Source organism: Prosopis cineraria, unplaced genomic scaffold, assembly GCF_029017545.1.
Source record: "Prosopis cineraria cultivar Desert tree isolate PC_DT_omini unplaced genomic scaffold, ASM2901754v1 PC1942, whole genome shotgun sequence".
NCBI lineage: Eukaryota > Viridiplantae > Streptophyta > Magnoliopsida > Fabales > Fabaceae > Prosopis > Prosopis cineraria.
In genome coordinates, this window is record NW_026557267.1 from 8,385 (window position 1) to 21,169 (window position 12,785).

General features: G+C 32.4%; 1 non-coding gene across 1 annotated transcript; it reads left to right on the forward strand.

Moving 5' to 3' along the window:
- Window positions 1-437: 437 nt before the first annotated feature.
- LOC129301175 (small nucleolar RNA R71) lies at window positions 438-544 on the forward strand. Its single transcript, XR_008590925.1, has one exon. It is a non-coding gene; the product is annotated as a small nucleolar RNA R71 (small nucleolar RNA).
- Window positions 545-12,785: the final 12,241 nt, after the last annotated feature.

Below are 12,785 nucleotides of genomic sequence, written 5' to 3' on the forward strand. Positions count from 1 at the left end.
TATTAGAATAAGCTCCTTGCCCTTGCCTCCCACCATAGGATTGTTTTCCATTGTAGATAGCATTTACTTGTTCAAACTTAATAGGACAATTGCTTTCTACATGCATAGGTGAGTCACAAAAAGTACAAGAATAAGGGACAAGTGCTTGAGAAGTACTTACATTGCTCACTTGAGATATTTGTGGAGCCAACATTCTCCCAATCTTGGCAGCTAGCAAGTCCACATATGAATCATTAAGAACTGAGGAACCTACCATATTCACATTTCTCTTTTCCCTTGTAGAGTATTGAGCACCACTTGAAGCCATCTTGTCAATTAGTTCCCAAGCCTTTAAGGAAGTGAGGTCAATCAAGCATCCACCACTAGCGGCATCAATGTTAACTTTGTCTCTTGGAATCAAGCCCTCATAGAAATATTGGACTAAATTCTCACTAGAAATTTGATGGTGTGGGCATTTAGCCAAAAGGCCTTGGAATCTAGTCCAATACTCATAGAGACTCTCATCCTCTCCTTGTTGGACCCCATAGATTTGCTTTCTCAAATTGGTGACCTTGGAATTTGGAAAGAATTTATCTAAGAAGAGTCTTCTTAGCTCGGCCCATGTGCTCACTTTCACATAAGAAGGGTAGTTGAAATACCACTCCTTTGCTAAACCTTCAAGAGAAAATACAAAAGCCTTAGCTTGAACATCATCAACATTTACATGCATAGGCTTCATAGTATCACAAACCAATAGGAAAGTATGCAAAAACCTATGACAATCCTCTCCTGGTAACCCATGAAATTTAGGCAATGCATTAATCAAGGAGGATTTAATTTCAAATTGAACATTAGTAGGAGGAACATATAAGCCATAAGGATTATCATGCCAATTAGGTTGAGTTAATTGCCTAATGCTCCTCTCCTCTCTAGGGTTATGCAAGCCTTCAAATTCATTATTAACATGGCCATCATCATGCAAATTCTCATTCCCATTCCCATGGCCCTCATTATGCACATGCTCATGTCCTAAGATACCTTCCATTGTTGAATTACAAACCAAATGAGAATCAAGAATAGGTTGTGATCTTCTCAATCTAGAAATAGTTCTTTCAATTTCTGGATAATTCAACAAAAGAGGTATGTTTTCTTCGGGTCATGCACTAATCAAGCTCAAGAAAATTAAGAACAAAGAACAAACTAAACTAAAATGCAAATCAACATGAAACAATTCAAAACACACAAAAGCAAGAGAAATAATTTTTTTTTATTTTTTTATTAAACTCAATAGCAACAAAATGAAAAAAAATAACACCAAACAAGTAGAAAGAGAGTTAGAAATGCTCAATCAAGAAGCTTTGGCAATTCTGGAATTCGCACAGTAGGCTCTCTGGAGACAGTGAACTTGTGAATTTCTATCAGCAAATCCACATGATAAATTCCCCTGAAACTTTTATGAGAAACACAAGAGATATACAGGAAAATTATATAAAACTTTTAGATTAAAAATCCTTCCCAATCGTTCCCAGAATTTTTCACAAGTTGGTCCTCAAGTCTGGAGAAACAGGATTTCGTCCAGAAGACCTTCAGAGCTTCTAACAAACTTTCAAATAGGAAAATGGAAAAATTGAAGAAAATCCTAAACACAAGAAACAAAGATAAGACAGCGATAAGAAAATGAAAACTGGAATCAATCAATTTGAACGCACAAAGAGGAAGATATGCTAACTCAAAGTTGAACAGGGTTTTGGGAATCCTCTGTAATGGCTCCCTGGACCTTGTTAGATTGTAAAATTTCCACAGGACACTTCCCACGTCCAAAATTGACCAAACCAATTTTAAAGTGAAGCTAGGATATAGAGCTTTCAATGAAATAAATTCACATTCAAATTCCCTCAGACTCATTCCCAGTTAATTTTTCAATTTCAGACAGAGACACTAGACAGAGTATTTTCAGCTCTACACCAAACCAACGAAAATTGCACTAATTTTTTTTTCTTTTTCAAAACAGAATAAAAACACTCAAAACACACAAAAAACACTAAACAAAACACAAAAACAAATTTTTATAATTTTTCAAAAATTTTCCAGGAACACTAAAAATGTAAATTAAGTACTAAACAACCTTAGAATTAAACTTAAACCATTCCCCGGCAACGGCGCCAAAATTTTGATAGGAAATTAGTCGCTTATCCTCAAAATTACACTAAAGCTAACCCTAATGCAATATAGGGCCAACCCTAGGTCATCTCCCAAGGAATGTTTTAAGTCTAATTGAAAGTTATCTAGTGAAATAAATCAACCAAAGTTTGTAGGAATTTAGTTACCTAGCTAATTACCTAATATGCAAGTAATTAAAATGCTAGTGAAAGTGAGTGAAATGAACTTCCCTTTTCACAATAATGGAACCCTAGAGATTAGTTGATTTTGGACTCATTATCTTCTCATGATTAGGCTAAGTTTAGCTTCCCTTTCCTCTTGACTAAAGCTGTCATGACTTAAGAAAATTATCCTAAGCCAATTAACCTAATTAGCTAACCTCCCTAGGTCTTAGATTAAAGTCCCTAGTTCAATTAACCAATTGGTGAAGACATTAGCCAAGTGATTCACTCAAAATCCTCTCTCAACAGCCATGGTCAAACACATAAATTGAGCAACCACAAGATTATGTCAAGCTACTCAACAACACAAGCATTAACACCACAAGATTATGCAATATTAACACAAGAAATTCACTAATTGAAAAACACAAGATTATGTGCCAAACAAAGAGTGGCAAAATTCAGTCATGGCTGTCCAAGGAAGAAATTAAATGAAACAATCCTCTCTCTTTACATCAACATCAAATTCAAATTAGAATTTATAAGCTAAGATGATTAAACCTAGATTAAGGAATCTAACCATCTAGTAAAAAGAGAAGAGGATAGGAAACAAAAGAACTTAGCCAATTTGAAGCTCAAGACTCATCCTCCATCTTCATCTCTCTAGGATTCCACAAAGAAACTTAGCCAATCTTCATCTTCAAGAACCCTAGTGATTGCTTGTGAAGGCCAAACTCCATAGCTTTGAATGATGGAAATGAGCTTCAATCCTTGTGAAAATGGAAGGGATGGAACGAAAAAAAGAGAGGAGAAGAATGGTATGAGTTTTGTGGAGGTTTGGTGGCTGAAAATGGAGGTTAGGGTGCTGGAAAATGAAGAACAAAAGAGAGAAAATGAAGAACACTATGAACAAGAGAGAGAGAATGTGGAAGATGAATGAGATATGTGTTGGATCCCATTTGGGGCTTAAAATGGCGTGCTCCTTGGTGTCTCCCATCAGCTGAAGCTTAATTAAATAAGGAAAAAGAAATTAAAATGTAAATGGGAGCCTTGTCACACTTGCAAGGTGGCAACTTCCTATTGGTTTGTAGATGATTCCAATGTGTGCCTAATTTCCCATGTGTCATCCACATCATTTTAGCTGATCTAATCCCTCAAAATAATCATAATTCACGTGCAAACCATCAGCCATTGACCTCAAGGAGTGTTGACCTCAATTGCCCAATTGATGCACAAGTCACATGCCACCTATGTCACATAAATCACATAATTCAATTAAATAGCATATGATATAATAAAATCTAATTCATGTCCAGAATTAAATTCATAATTAGAAGGGAGAATTTATTAAATTAACCAAGTTTCAGGCTGCACAAAATTATATAAAAATTTTCACACAAAGGCAAACCAAAAACTAGGACAAACTAAGACACTTAAGAAAGTGTTGACTTTTTTATTTAATTACTCCAAAACTAAAATGAATTTTAAAATATAATTTCACCATTCATCAACTGGACATAAAATGCACTTTGTCAATTTTCTTGTACATTTTCTCAAAAGTTCATTTTTTGGACCAAAATGCCCCTAGTGCACTGATCTTAGAAACTTAGGCAAAGTTCCAAATCTAATGCAATGTGTGCACTTGAAGGTGATAAATCATTAATAAAATGGTCCTAATTGACAAATAAAAGTGGGTAACAAATGTTGTTCTAAGGAAAAATCACCTTTCCTTTCTAAACCATCAAAACAGTGCTATGCTTTTTTTTTAATGTTTTGTCTAAGCGTTTTAAAGCATCCATGTAGTTCATAAATGGATTGCTCATGTCCATTCATGTTATAGTTCAAACAACTGGTCATAACTTTTCGAGAGTATGTTCAAGATCAAATTGTAGCAACTCTTGGCTTGGGAAACCAAGCCTCTCAAGGTGATCAATATAGCTCTTCATTTTTAAAACATAAGTGCTAATTGATGCACCTTTAGCCATCTTATAGGATGTAGGCCTTATGGGTCTATACCTCTCTTACCTGCCTATTACTGGAACATATCCTTAAGATGTGCAATCATCTCATGAGCCTAAGTATTCTAATCTCTTTGAAGTTATGGAATTATGGACTTAGCATTAGGAATCCTACATCCACTGAGTAATTGGCGTCTTCACAATAGCATCCCTTTGAGCTTTCAGACATTGGCCGTAGTTCCTTAGGAATGGGCTCCATCTAGGCATATGTCTTTCTTCCTACTTGAAACAATTCTTCAAGTTCTTGAACCAAGTCAGAAAGTTTGTCCCATTGAATTTGTTCTTCTCAAGGACTAATTGCAATGATAGTGTAGCAGTGTTACGAGTTGACATGATTCTATAATGATAAAATACACAAAGTTAATTTAAGTCTCCTACTAAAACTAACAACCCTCAAAATAGATTAGTGGGCGAAGAGCCATACTTCGCTTAAATTAAGTCTGCTTTGGCAGGACGCTTAAAATTAAATTATTTAAGTAGGTAACTCATTACAAATTAACATCACATGTAACTCTTAGATCTTTATAGGATTCATCATCATATGATCTAACATTTCAATCCTATCAAATGCCTTGAGATCCAAAACATTGTTGATAATCTCAATTAAGTCAAACAATAATGAATCTTTGTAAGTAGTACAATTACTCACACTTGTCTCACCAAGATAACCCAAATGTATCCACCTTGGTGGAACCCACATTGAGTGATCTAGGTTTGACAAGTATTCATTAATTAATGAATTATGACTTAAGATTTTAGATGATGGGTTTTAATTTATCACTTTAGTATTATATAAAATTAAAATTCAGTTGTATCTCATACAAATTATTCTAGTTATGATCAAATCAAAAGCATAATTAAAATGTAACACAATATGGCTCACCTAACCTATTCATTCCCAAGGGCAATGAGAGAAACCTTTCTAAGAAATAAATCACTTCAAGACCTTGTTTATACATACGAGGAGATAAGATGAGAAGAGAATGTACATTCAAAATTTATAGAGAGAGGCACGACAAGCAAGTCATATTTAAAATTACAACCCTTGTAAAATAGAGTCATATTTGTCACCAAATCCAAATGACTTCAAGTGTAAGGATACCGCAATTAAAACAATCATATATGATGAAAAGTTGATAATTTTGAATTATACAGTGGCCCCAGAGCTTTTAAAAAGCTTATTCTATTTGAATAAGTTGTTGTCTCAAACCCTTTAGATTCATCAATCATATTGACAATCTAGCCAAATTGATTACATATCAAACACACATCATATGGACAAAATATGCATCACAATTAACTTATTTACATCCATATAAATTTTGAATATAAAACAAGTATATATATATGTTTCAAAAACATCACATAAAAAACATATATGGATTTTGAAAATATCATGGCAATGTTCATCTAAAGAAATTCATTGCATGAAGATACTGGAACTTAATCAACCATAACCCAACCTAAATGAAAATTTGACTTGGCTTTGGTACCACTGTTAGATAGGTAGGTGCAACAAAAGAATAAAATAAAATCCCTATCCTATATGGATTAAATGAACTTGTTTAAGTCAAGGTGGATAGAAGAGCTACCTTTCTAGTTGCAAATATCTCACATGTTTTCTTCAAGTGTCTCTGATCTCAGGAGTTGAAAATGAGATCAACTCCCTCAATTAGTATCCACATGAATAGATCTTCACTTAAATAGTATGCTAGTAGTCGAAACATCTATATGTTTTCTTAAACTTCGAACTCCTTTTTCTCTAGGGTGTTTTCATGGCCCTCACAGTATTTTGCCATCGGGACTTTTCTGATTGTCTCACACAAAACACATCCCCTTAGCTATCATTTATAGGATTAGGGTTCTAGTCTTCCTTTAATGAGCAAACGAGAATTTAAAACTTGTCTTATAAATTAATCTATGATATCATATTGAATTTGAATTTATCTCGTAAATTAAAATTATACAATTGATATGATATTTTTTCATATTATGTTAGTTATTAAATTTAATCCATCATATAAAATTAATTTTAAAACTAACAAAATGATATAATATAAATATATATATATATATATTAGATATACATGTTATATTATATATATGTATACACGAAAATACACACACACACACAACAGACACAGAGATATATATATATATATTGAGTATATATATATATATTATATTTTTAAATTTTATATATCACACACAGATGAATATAATATATATTTTGAAAAGATATATATATATAATTATATTTTAATTTTATATGTCATATAAATATATATTAAAAATATTTATAAAATAAATATTCAAAATACATACATACATACATATATATATATATATATATATGTATGTATAAAATTTATTCACCCTAAATAAAGCATTACATTCATTGAACCTTGACACACTCTAGATTTAATGAATAAGGACATTTTAGCTCAAGTTAGGCTATTCTTGTGTGCGACCCTGTAAGCTTATATAAAGTTGACAGTAGGCTAATTATGCTATTAGTCCACAAATCACAAGTGGCCTCTAACAAGATATTGCAATTACCCAATTCATATTTAGATTGATGATCTGATGTATCCATCATATAATCATATCATATCCCTTTTGTCATATGATATTTCGATCAAGTATCAGACATATAATTGTCATTCTTCTTTACCTGACCATTACATTCTTGATCTCTAAGTGGACTAATTATAATAATGGCAAAACCATTTCTATCGTAGTATGGCTATATATTTTCTTAGTCTGACTTATCGAGAAGCCCAGTAATTTCTTTCAATTAATGTGAGGGAAAAATTTCATCTTGACCATTCATATTCCTTTGCATGAATATCACTAAACTCAATCATAACTTCTATGATCACCCTGGTAAAGGTGACTTTTGACTAAGTCAAAGTACAGTGGTCATCATGTAGGAATCCATGATGATCTTAGGTTAAAGGGCTTAGTGGTATAGTTACATATGAGATAAGATTATGACTTATACCATGCAGCTTTCTCGTAGCGAATTAGCCCAGCACCTTGAACCCTTTCAAGTACCCATAACTTTGATTTATATCTCTATAATTAATCAAAGTCATACTAATCTTATTTCATCTATGATCACTAGTACAAAAATAACTTTTTTACAGTAGTTAAAAATGACTTTTTACAGCAGTTAAGGAGACAATGTTGTTTCAGGGGGTGTAGAAAGTTCATCTTTCTACATCAGTTATAAACTTGATGTAAAAACTAATTTTTACATCGGTTATAAAGCCAATGTTAAAAATTATATACAAGAAAATAAAAAAATTTACTCTAACTTTAACACTGGTTGGAACCAGTGTTAAAAGTCAAGTTTTAACACCGGTTATTACCATAACTGATGTAAAAAATATTATATTCTACAGCGGTTATGGTAATAACCGGTGTAAAAAATATTTAATTTTTATACTATATATATTATAATCAATTTTACCCATTCCTGTGCATAAAAATTGTCAAATCAAACAACTCAATTCATTTACAATTGTTTATCAAGTATTTATCAACTATACAAAACATTTAACTATTAAAAAAACTAACAATTGTCAAAATTGTCATTCCTGTGTATAAAAATTGCCAAATTAGACAGCTCAATCATTTACATTTGTTTATCAAATATTCATCAACTATACAAAACTATTTAACTACTAGAAAAACTAACAATTATCTAAATTGTGTCAACTATCAAAATTAAAACTTGTCTAAAAGTAACAAAAAACCTCACAAGTTCTCCACAAAATAGGTTGCCCAACGTATACGGATGTCTTCAATTTTAGCTTCAGGAAATGCATCTGAATTGTCGAACATCTAAAATTTGATTCATAAAATAGGCGTATTAATCAATCTCATTTTGATAATATATTTACCTCTTTTGTAAATTTGGTCATGCCTAATGTGATGATATTGAGCATGTGTCTCATAACATATAGACTGCACAAGTTCGTCCTCACTAGTTGTCTATGACTCTATATAAGAACAAATTATAAGAAATTAGTAAGAAATTTAATAATTGAATATATTAATAAAGTATAGTATCACCTTTAGCTTAATCCATGTGGGATCCTTGAGTTCATGTCCATGCTTTTGTAAGACTACATTTTGAAACGTTCTTATTGCCCTATGATCAAGATCACCAAGTTAGTAAATATATTTTAAAAAAAATAGCTTAGTAAAAGTATTTTTATAAGTCTATCGTCTTCTTCATTTCTTTCCCAAGTTTGTAATAGAGGGAGCATAAAAAGATGACAGTGTTGCTCTTCATTAAAATAACAAATAACTGTCAATGGTCCCTGTTAATATGATACAAGTTAAAGTAAATCTATATTAAAAAAAACTATTAATTATAAATCGATCCTTACAAGTGCACATATAGAGCCATAAAAATGTCCTTTTTGACTTCACATATGTCTGTAGAGGTACTAGGCCCTCAACTCTAAAGTATTACCTTTCTTTGTCATGTGATGAGGGCAAAGGAATCCAAACTTATCACCTTTGCCCGATGTAATGCACAAATGATGAAGGTACCTACAACAATGCAATTATATTAGTTTATTAAACTTGATGATTAAGTTTACTTATAACAATGCAATTATATTAAGGAAAAAATGCATCATAAATAGTTCAATGTGTGGTGTGGTAAGCTGATTATTCGACAGAAGTCGAACTAAATATTTCCATTCAATTATCACTATCATATCTTTCTTACCACAACCTCTAAATCCATTTCTAAACTTTTAAATTCGAATGATGAATCATACACCATTAAGATCATTCACTGATGCGGAGTCAACAAGGGTTGTGGAAGTTTCGGGAGATTCGGCGAGGAAGCTTCTACATAATAAAAATGTAAGAAATAGTTAATAAAAACATATATATAAGAAGTTGCTACATAATAAAAATTCATGAAATTTCATACCACATCTTGAACCAGATTTACAAGTCTCTTGAGCCATAGCATAAAATTGCCAACAGCTTCAACCACATTCTTTACCTCATCAGTAGGAAATAGAACTAAAGCATCTAGCACTTTTGGATCTACAACCACCACTCTCACTTGATCATCTTGAATTTGCTTGTTGTAGATGGTTGACCCCAAGTTGTAGATGCTACCAAGAGCAACCAAGCGTTTATCAGGATCTTCCAGAAAAATCTCACACAGTTTACCAATATTGTCACCAAAGGACCCTCTGACACACGCTTAAGAACATTACTCCCTTTTGTACTATGAAATGCAAGAAACGTATGAACTAGTTTAGCAGTTGTCTCCTGTCATGTCACGCCCCAAAAATAGCAGGTGACCGACACGGGTGTGAACTACTCACACATTCTCGTAAGCCTCAAAATGAACATTTATTCCATTTTAAAGAAAAGAACAAAATTTAATCAAATCACATGAGAATTAAAATAACTCCTTTAAACTCATTATCATAAGAAAGTGTCGACATTTTTTAGAAATTTCAGCAGAACCTCCCCTACAACTAGGATCTCCAAAAATTCTACAACAAATTTTTTTACAGATAACAGTATAAATCAGGAGCGTAGCTCCTTCCAGCCAGCAACCAATATACAAACCAAAAATAAGGTTTATCAACAACCTATGTGGAGCATCTATTCTTTCTTTCAAATAAAAAAGACATACAAATTATATATTTACATTAAAAGCAACAATACCAATCAAAATGTCCACCCATTGTAGCTAGTTCCCTTTAGAGGTCAATGGTGGGATTGACATCAGCTAACAAATCTGAAATCAAAATAATTTTTCTAATGAATAGCATTCCCATGGCAAAATTCTTAGAATTTAAATGAATAAACTCCAATAATGGTGTCAACTAATTAAAAATGATTCCACAAAGATTTATAAGCCTATAAGTTATATCCATAATTGTAAAATAAGAGTAAATTGAAAACAATTTATATTATCATGCTTAAAGAAAACAATTTACTCACATATTCCTTAAAGTGGTAAAATTGTTAGCTAAAATCATGTAAATTTTAAAAAATACTTTAATCAACATTTAGAATCTTGAGAACTCAACATAACATATTACAAACCTGAACACACAGTCCACGAGAGTAAATAACCAAACGCAGCTTATGCCACAAAAACAAACATGGACAGACTAGTCTATAAGGGTAAGTAACCAAACGTAGCTGAAGCTACGAAACAAACGTGGACACACGGTCCATAAGGGTTTAAAACCAAACGCGGCTCAGGCCACGAAATCAAATGCAGGTATAAAGCCTATGAATACCAAATGTGAGAATAAAGCTCATGAAATAAACTAGCTAGTGTGTAACCACAGTGTGCTATGGGCTAACGGAACTGCCGTTAGCAGCAGTGTTTTGTTTTGAGTTCTCTTAAAATCAGGTTTCAAACATGCGCGAAAAACAATTATTATTGAAATAAATTATCATCCTTACTACCAAACTCGCATGAACTATTTCAAATCTCAATATTTGTCAAAATCATAAACTTGCACCAATTAAGTATCCAATAAATTTCAAAGTTTAACAACTATACAAGAATGCTTTCATCCGTCTTGGAAATCTATTTCAAAAATTAATAGATGCACATATCATAACTCATTTGTCCTTCATTGATATTCATAATTTTTAAAATTAATGTAAACTATAAGAATAAAATATTTCAAGAAAAAGGCTATTAAAAATAAAAAAAATAAATGGAATGCTATTTAGTTGTCAGAACTTCAAACTCTCAAAGATATTCTTTCCTCTAATTCTGGTCAGGGCCCTATTCTTCCTCACAACCCTATCAGAATATAATAAATAAAATTTTTAACCTAACTCCAAATCAACCATTATCATTTAAATTTCCAAAACCAGCATCATATTTATAATTGATCCAAGTGTTATCATTAACATCACTAATCCCCACCAATTTATTTTAGTCAAACCATCCATTCATAATTTCATAGCTTGCATACTAACATACTTCTCCCACTAAACATTATCCTTCATACTTATAACCTTCCTCATTCTTGAGGTAAAAATTTTTCATAGGTTTCACACCAATTACTTTAGGTGCATAAATTGTAATTATTTAAATTATATATGCAAATCATTCTCTTCCTACCTTCCTTAATAGTTTCTTTAACCATATTCAATTCAAATTAAATTTATTTAGCTCATAGGATTATGACCCATACATACACACACATATATATAGCAAATCTTTAAACAAACTTCCAACTTATATTTGAATCTTCTCTCCCTCCTATAACAGCACGGCACAACAGTAACAGAAGGCATGCATAATATTTTTTTTTTCTTAGCCACATACAGCTATGGACAGCCACGGGGAAGCTAAATTTTTTTTTTGCCACTTTAATCACCTGTTCACATATATACAAAGTAAAAGAAGCCTAAATGTGAAGCCTTCTCACCTTGACTCACCACAACAGAAAACAAAGATGAAGAAATTGAAACAGCTGACTGAACAGGGGAGATATAATCCAAACACTATCACAATGCACAGCAATGAAAGGAGCTTGACTCCACAATACCGATACAAGCTTACAACAATAGCTCTACTCTAGTTTTGATGCTTTGTGATTTCTCAACTCAGAACACATGGAACGAATAGCATACAGAGAGAATGTAGAAACAGGGAGCACATAATAGTAAAGCAGAGCACAAAGCTTACGGTTGAGCTGGGAAAGGAAAGACTCATGAATCCAACTCCAATGACTAAGTCTCACGCCAACAACAACCCAACAGACAACAGAAATTGAGCAGCGATCAAACCCAAAGAAGATAGCCAGAAATAGAACAGAGAATAATAATAAAGATAGGGAATACAGGGGAAAAAAACCAGAGCAACTTATAGCTTTAACTACACTAGCCACCACCGCGAACAAAAAAAGGAAGAGGAGTTGACAATCACTGGAATGAGAAAAGGGTCAGAGGTGCAGAGAATTGATTGAGTCAATTATATTCTCATACTCTCTCTCTCTCTCTATTTTTTTGGAATGGTCGATGAAGGGAAGGAAGCTTTTATCATATTTGGAAAAGGGTAATTTCATAATTTTAGAGAAGCAGAACAAAATAAAATCCCCTTTTTATCGTATCAAGGATTCGAACCTGGAACCTTTAAGTTGTTTGGCATACATACTTCCATTTTACCCATACTTCTTATTGTTATAATTATCCCAAACATAGCTAAAATATATTCATATAGTTAATTAAATAAGTATATATATATATATATATTATTTATTTTTAAGGCTATTACATGTCGTGAGCTCATCATGCACATCATCTCCTCCTTCATTTGCTCTTTCATTTGTAGAAGCTGAGCTACAAATGAAGCTTTAAACTCATCCTTAGTCTGCTGCTTCACAGTAGATATTAATGTATCAAGCTCTTCTCTAGTCACTACCCTCTTGAATTGGGACGTGCAAGT